Consider the following 8,612-nt stretch of genomic DNA (forward strand, 5'->3'; position numbering starts at 1 on the left):
GTTTGGCTATGCTTCATTTTCGTCACACAAAAATGGTCTCATCATGCACAACCCCGATGACAAGCCAAGAAATTATTTCATACTTTAGTAATCTCAAACTTTTTTCAACTTTCACGCAATACATGAGCGTGAGCCATGGACATAGCACTATGGGTGGAATAGAATATGATAATGGAGGTTGTGTGGAGAGGACAAAAAGGAGAAAGTCTCACATTGGCGCGGCTAATCAACGGGCTATGGAGATGCCCATCAATTGATGTCAATGCAAGGAGTAGGGATTGACATGCAACCGATGCACTAGAGCTATGAATGTATGAAAGCTCAACAAAAGAAACTAAGTGGGTGTGCATGCAACTTGCTTGCTCACGAAGACCTAGGGCATTTGAGGAAGCCCGTTGTTGGAATATACAAGCCAAGTTCTATAATGAAAAATTCCCACTAGTATATGAAAGTGACAAAATAAGAGACTCTCTATCATGAAGGTCATGGTGCTACTTTGAAGCACAGGTGTGGAAAAAAGGATAGTAGCATTGTCCCTTTTATTTCTTTTCTCCTTTTTTTCTTTTTTTCTTTTCTCTTTTTTTGGGACAATGCTATATTAATGATGATCATCACACTTCTATTTATTTACAACTCAATGATTACAACTTGACACTAGAACAAAATATGACTTTATATGAGTGCCTCCGGCGGTGTACCGGGATGGGCAATGAATTAAGAGTGACATGTATGATAAATTATGCATGGTGGCTTTGCCACAAATACGATGTCAACTACATGATCATGCAAGGCAATATGACAATGATGAAGCGTGTCATAATAAATGAAACGGTGGAAAGTTGCATGGCAATATATCTCAGACTGGCTATGGAAATGCCATAATAGGTAGGTATGGTGGCTGTTTTGAGGAATATATGAGGAGGTTTATGTGTGATAGAGCATATCATATCACAAGGGTTGGATGCTGTTGGGGAACGTAGTAATTTCAAAAAAATTCCTACGCACACGCAAGATCATGGTGATGCATAGCAACGAGAGGGGAGAGTGTTGTCTACGTACCCTTGTAGACCGAAAGCAGAAGCGTTATGACAACGCGGTTGATGTAGTCGTACGTCTTCACAACCTGACCGATCAAGCACCGAAACTACGGCACCTCCGAGTTTTAGCACACGTTCAGCTCGATGACGATTCCCAGACTCCGATCCAGCAAAGTGTCGGGGAAGAGTTCCGTCAGCACGACGGCGTGGCGATGATCTTTATGTTCTACTGTCGTAGGGCTTCGCCTAAGCACCACTACAATATTATTGAGGACTATGGTGGAGGGGGGCACCGCACACGGCTAAGAAAACGATCGCGAGGATCAACTTGTGTGTCTAGAGGTGCCCCCTTGCCCCCGTATATAAAGGAGCAAGGGGAGGTGCAGCCGTCCCTAGGAGGAGGCGCGCCGGAGGAGTCCTACTTCTACCGGGAGTAGGACCCCCCTCCTTTCCCTAGTTGGATTAGGACTTGGGGGGAAGGAGGAGAGGGAAGAAAGGAAAGGGGGGGCGCCCCCCCCCCCTCCTTGTCCAATTCGGACTTGGGTGGGAGGGGCGCGCGGCAGCCCCTAGGCCTCCTCTCCTCTTCCTCCACTAGGCCCATTAAGGCCCATTAGGTTACCGGGGGGGTCCGGTAACCTCCCGATACTCCGGTAAAATGCCGATTTCACCGGGAACACTTCCGATGTCCAAACATAGGCTTCCAATATATCAATCTTTATGTCTCGACCATTTTGAGACTCCTCGTCATGTCCGTGATCACATCCAGGACTCCGAACAAACTTCGGTACATCAAAATATATAAACTCATAATGAAATTGTCATCGTAACGTTAAGCGTGCGGACCCTACGGGTTCGAGAACAATGTAGACATGACCGAGACATGTGTCCGGTGAATAACCAATAGCGGAACATGGATGCTCATATTGGCTCCTACATATTCTACGAAGATCTTTATCGGTCAGACCGCATAACAACATACGTTGTTCCCTTTGTCATCGGTATGTTACTTGCCCGAGATTCGATCGTTGGTATCTCAATACCTAGTTCAATCTCATTACCGGCAAGTCTCTTTACTCGTTTCATAATACATCATCTCGCAACTAACTCATTAGTTGCAATGCTTGCAAGGCTTATGTGATGTGCATTACCGAGAGGGCCCAGAGATACCTCTCCGACAATCGGAGTGACAAATCCTAATCTCAAAATACGCCAACCCAACATGTACCTTTGGAGACACCTGTAGAGCTCCTTTATAATCACCCAGTTACGTTGTGACATTTGGTAGCACACAAAGTGTTCCTCCGGCAAACGGGAGTTGCATAATCTCATAGTCATAGGAACATGTATAAGTCATGAAGAAAGCAATAGCAACATACTAAACGATCGGGTGCTAAGCTAATGGAATGGGTCATGTCAATCACATCATTCTCCTAATGATGTGATCCCGTTAATCAAATGACAACACATGTCTATGGTTAGGAAACATAACCATCTTCGATTAACGAGCTAGTCAAGTAGAGGCACACTAGTGACGTTTAGTTTGTCTATGTATTCACACAAGTATTATGTTTCCGGATAATACAATTCTAGCATGAATAATAAACATTTATCATGATATAAGGAAATAAATAATAACTTTATTATTGCCTCTAGGGCATATTTCCTTCAGTCTCCCACTTGCACTAGAGTCAATAATCTAGATTACACAGTAATGATTCTAACACCCATGGAGCTTTGGTGCTGATCATGTTTTGCTCGTGGAAGAGGCTTAGTCAACGGGTCTGCTACATTCAGATCCGTATGTATCTTGCAAATCTCTATGTCTCCCACCTGGACTAGATCCCGGATGGAATTGAAGCGTCTCTTGATGTGCTTGGTTCTCTTGTGAAATCTGGATTCCTTTGCCAAGGCAATTGCACCAGTATTGTCACAAAAGATTTTCATTGGACCCGATGCACTAGGTATGACACCTAGATCGGATATGAACTCCTTCATCCAGACTCCTTCGTTTGCTGCTTCCGAAGCAGCTATGTACTCCGCTTCACATGTAGATCCCGCCACAACGCTTTGTTTAGAACTGCACCAACTGACAGCTCCACCGTTTAATGTAAACATGTATCCGGTTTGCGATTTAGAATCGTCCGGATCAGTGTCAAAGCTTGCATCAACGTAACCATTTACGATGAGCTCTTTGTCACCTCCATATACGAGAAACATATCCTTAGTCCTTTTCAGGTATTTCAGGATGTTCTTGACCGCTATCCAGTGATCCACTCCTGGATTACTTTGGTACCTCCCTGCTAGACTTATAGCAAGACATACATCAGGTCTGGTACACAGCATTGCATACATGATAGAGCCTATGGTTGAAGCATAGGGAACATCTTTCATTTTCTCTCTATCTTCTGCAGTGGTCGGGCATTGAGTCTTACTCAATTTCACACCATGTAACACAGGCAAGAATCGTTTCTTTGCTTGATCCATTTTGAACTTCTTCAAAATTTTGTCAAGGTATGTACTTTGTGAAAGTCCAATTAAGTGTCTTGATCTATCTCTATAGATCTTAATGCCCAATATGTAAGCAGCTTCACCGAGGTCTTTCATTGAAAAACTCTTATTCAAGTATCTCTTTATGCTATCCAGAAATTCTATATCATTTCCGATTAGTAATATGTCATCTACATATAATATCATAAATGCTACAGAGCTCCCACTCACTTTCTTTTAAATACAGGCTTCTCCAAAAGTCTATTCAAAACCAAATGCTTTGATCACACAATCAAAGCGTTTATTCCAACTCCGAGAGGCTTGCACCAGTCCATAAATGGATCGCTGGAGCTTGCACACTTTGTCAGCTCCCTTTGGATCGACAAAACCTTCCGGTTGCATCATATACAACTCTTCTTCCAGAAATCCATTCAAGAATGCAGTTTTTACATCCATCTGCCAAATTTCATAATTATAAAATGCGGCAATTGCTAACATGATTCGGACAGACTTAAGCATCGCTACGGGTGAGAAGGTCTCATTGTAGTCAATACCTTGAACTTGTCGAAAACCTTTTGCGACAAGTCGAGCTTTGTAGAAAGTAACATTACCGTCAACGTCAGTTTTCTTCTTGAAGATCCATTTATTCTCAATTGCTTGCCGATCTTTGGGCAAGTCAACCAAAGTCCACACTTTGTTCTCATACATGGATCCCATCTCAGATTTCATGGCTTCCAGCCATTTTGCGGAACCTGGGCTCACCATCGCTTCTCCATAGTTCGTAGGTTCATCATGATCTAGTAGAATGACTTCCAGAACAGGATTACCGTACCACTCTGGTGCGGATCTTACTCTGGTTGATCTACGAGGTTCAGTAGTATCTTGTTCTGAAGTTTCATGATCATCATCATTAGCTTCCTCACTAATTGGTGTAGGTGTCACAGAAACTGGTTTCTGTGATGTACTACTTTCCAATAAGGGAGCAGGTACAGTTACCTCATCAAGTTCTACTTTCCTCCCACTCACTTCTTTCGAGAGAAACTCCTTCTCTAGAAAGTTTCCGAATTTAGCAACAAAAGTCTTGCCTTCGGATCTGTGATAGAAGGTGTATCCAATAGTTTCCTTTGGATATCCTATGAAGACACATTTCTCCGATTTGGGTTCGAGCTTATCAGGTTGAAGCTTTTTCACATAAGCATCGCAGCCCCAAACTTTCAGAAACGACAACTTTGGTTTCTTGCCAAACCACAGTTCATAAGGCGTCGTCTCAACGGATTTGATGGTGCCCTATTTAACGTGAATGCGGCCGTCTCTAAAGCATAACCCCAAAACGATAGCGGTAAATCAGTAAGAGACATCATAGATCGCACCATATCTAGTAAAGTACGATTATGACTTTTCGGACACACCATTACGCTGTGGTGTTCCAGGTGGAGTGAGTTGCGAAACTATTCCGCATTGTTTCAAATGTACACCAAACTCGTAACTCAAATATTCTCCTCCACGATCAGATCGTAGGAATTTTATTTTCTTGTTATGATGATTTTCAACTTCACTCTGAAATTCTTTGAACTTTTCAAATGTTTCAGACTTATGTTTCATTAAGTAGATATACCCATATCTGCTTAAGTCATCTGTGAAGGTGAGAAAATAACGATATCCGCCACAAGCCTCAACATTCATCGGACCACATACATCTGTATGTGTGATTTCTAATAAATCTGTTGCTCTCTCCATAGTACCGGAGAACGGTGTTTTGGTTATCTTGCCCATAAGACACGGTTCACAAGTACCAAGTGATTCATAATCAAGTGGTTCCAAAATTGCATCAGTATGGAGTTTCTTCATGCGCTTTACACCGATATGACCTAAACGGCACTGCCATAAATAAGTTGCACTATCATTATCAACTCTGCATCTTTTGGCTTCAACATTATGAATATGTGTGTCACTACTATCGAGATTTAATAAGAATAGACCACTCTTCAAGGGTGCATGACCATAAAAGATATTACTCATATAAATAGAACAACCATTATTCTTTGATTTAAATGAATAACCGTCTCGCATCAAACAAGATCCAGATATAATGTTCATGCTTAACGCTGGCACCAAATAACAATTATTTAGGTCTAATACTAATCCCGAAGGTAGATGTAGAGGTAGCGTGCCGACCGCGATCACATCGACTTTGGAACCATTTCCCACGCGCATTGTCACCTCGTCCTTAGCCAATCTTCGCTTAATCCGTAGTCCCTGTTTTGAGTTGCAAATATTAGCAATAGAACTAGTATCAAATACCCAGGTGCTACTGCGAGCATTAGTAAGGTACACATCAATAACATGTATATCACATATACCTTTGTTCACCTTGCCATCCTTCTTATCCGCCAAATACTTGGGGCAGTTCCGCTTCCAGTGACCAGTCTGCTTGCAGTAGAAGCACTCAGTTTCAGGCTTAGGTCCAGATTTGGGTTTCTTCTCCTGAGCAGCAACTTGCTTGCTGTTCTTTTTGAAGTTCCCCTTCTTCTTCCCTTTGCCCTTTTTCTTGAAACTAGTGGTCTTGTTGACCATCAACACTTGATGCTCCTTTTTGATTTCTACCTCCGCAGCTTTCAGCATTGCGAAGAGCTCGGGAATTGTCTTATTCATCCCTTGCATATTATAGTTCATCACGAAGCTCTTGTAGCTAGGTGGAAGTGATTGGAGAATTCTGTCAATGACGCAATCATCTGGAAGATTAACTCCCAATTGAATCAAGTGATTATTATACCCAGACATTTTGAGTATATGCTCACTGACAGAACTGTTCTCCTCCATCTTGCAGCTATAGAACTTATTGGAGACTTCATATCTCTCAATCCGGGCATTTGCTTGAAATATTAACTTCAACTCCTGGAACATCTCATATGCTCCATGACGTTCAAAACGTCGTTGAAGTCCCGATTCTAAGCCGTAAAGCATGGCACACTGAACTATCGAGTAGTCATCAGCTTTGCTCTGCCAGACGTTCATAACATCTGGTGTTGCTCCAGCAGCAGGCCTGGCACCCAGCGGTGCTTCCAGGACGTAATTCTTCTATGCAGCAATGAGGATAATCCTCAAGTTACGGACCCAGTCCGTGTAATTGCTACCATCATCTTTCAACTTTGCTTTCTCAAGGAACGCATTAAAATTCAATGGAACAACAACACGGGCCATCTATCTACAATCAAACATAAACAAGCAAGATACTATCAGGTACTAAGTTCATGATAAATTTAAGTTCAATTAATCATATTACTAAAGAACTCCCACTTAGATGGACATCCCTCTAATCCTCTAAGTGATCACGTGATCCAAATCAACTAAACCATGTCCGATCATCACGTGAGATGGAGTAGTTTCATTGGTGAACATCACTATGTTGATCATATCTACTCTATGATTCACGCTCGACCTTTCGGTCTCCGTGTTCCAAGGCCATATCTGCATATGCTTGGCTCGTCAAGTATAACCTGAGTATTCCGCGTGTGCAACTGTTTTGCACCCGTTGTATTTGAACGTAGAGCCTATCACACTCGATCATCACATGGTGTCTCAGCACGAAGAACTTTCGCAACGGTGCATACTCAGGGAGAACACTTCTTGATAATTTAGTGAGAGATCATCTTAAAATGCTACCGTCAATCAAAGCAAGATAAGATGCATAAAAGATAAACATCACATGCAATCAATATAAGTGATATGATATGGCCATCATCATCTTGTGCTTGTGATCTCCATCTTCAAAGCACCGTCATGATCACCATCGTCACCAGCGCGACACCTTGATCACCATCCTAGCATCGTTGTCGTCTCGCCAATCTTATGCTTCCATGACTAACGCTACCGCTTAGTGATAAAGTAAAGCATTATAGCGCAATTGCATTGCATACAATAAAGCGACAACCATATGGCTCCTGCCAGTTGCCGATAACTCGGTTACAAAACATGATCATCTCATACAATAAAATTTAGCATCATGTCTTGACCATATCACATCACAACATGCCCTGCAAAAACAAGTTAGACATCCTCTACTTTGTTGTTGCAAGTTTTACGTGGCTGCTACGGGCTAAAGCAAGAACCAATCTTACCTACGCATCAAAACCACAACGATAGTTTGTCAAGTTGGTGCTATTTTAACCTTCGCAAGGACTGGGCGTAGCCACACTTGGTTCAACTAAAGTTGGAGAAACTGACACCCGCCAGCCACCTGTGTGCAAAGCACGTCGGTAGAACCAGTCTCGCGTAAGCGTACGCGTAATGTCGGTCCGGGCCGCTTCATCCAACAATACCGCCGAACCAAAGTATGACATGCTGGTAAGCAGTATGACATATATCGCCCACAACTCACTTGTGTTCTACTCGTGCATATAACATCAACACATAAAACCTAGGCTCGGATGCCACTGTTGGGGAACGTAGTAATTTCAAAAAAAATCCTACGCACACGCAAGATCATGGTGATGCATAGCAACGAGAGGGGAGAGTGTTGTCTACGTACCCTTATAGACCGAAAGCGGAAGCGTTATGACAACGCGGTTGATGTAGTCGTACGTCTTCACAGCCCGACCGATCAAGCACCGAAACTACGGCACCTCCGAGTTTTAGCACATGTTCAGCTCGATGACGATCCCCGAACTCTGATCCAGCAAAGTGTCAGGGAAGAGTTCTGTCAGCACGACGGCGTGGCGACGATCTTGATGTTCTACTGTCGCAGGGCTTCGCCTAAGCACCACTACAATATTATCGAGGACTATGGTGGAGGGGGGCACCGCACACGGCTAAGAAAACGATCACGAGGATCAACTTGTGTGTCTAGAGGTGCCCCCTTGCCCCCGTATATAAAGGAGCAAGGGGAGGTGCGGCCGGCCCTAGGAGGAGGCGCGCCGGAGGAGTCCTACTCCTACCGGGAGTAGGACTCCCCTCCTTTCCCTAGTTGGATTAGGACTTTGGAGGGAAGGAGGAGAGGGAAAAAAGGAAAGGGGGGCGCCGCCCCCCTCCTTGTCCAATTCGGACTTGGGGGGAGGGGCGCGCGGCAGCCCCTAGGCCTCCTCTCCTCTT

This window comes from Triticum aestivum, chromosome 1A, assembly GCF_018294505.1.
Source record: "Triticum aestivum cultivar Chinese Spring chromosome 1A, IWGSC CS RefSeq v2.1, whole genome shotgun sequence".
Lineage (NCBI taxonomy): Eukaryota > Viridiplantae > Streptophyta > Magnoliopsida > Poales > Poaceae > Triticum > Triticum aestivum.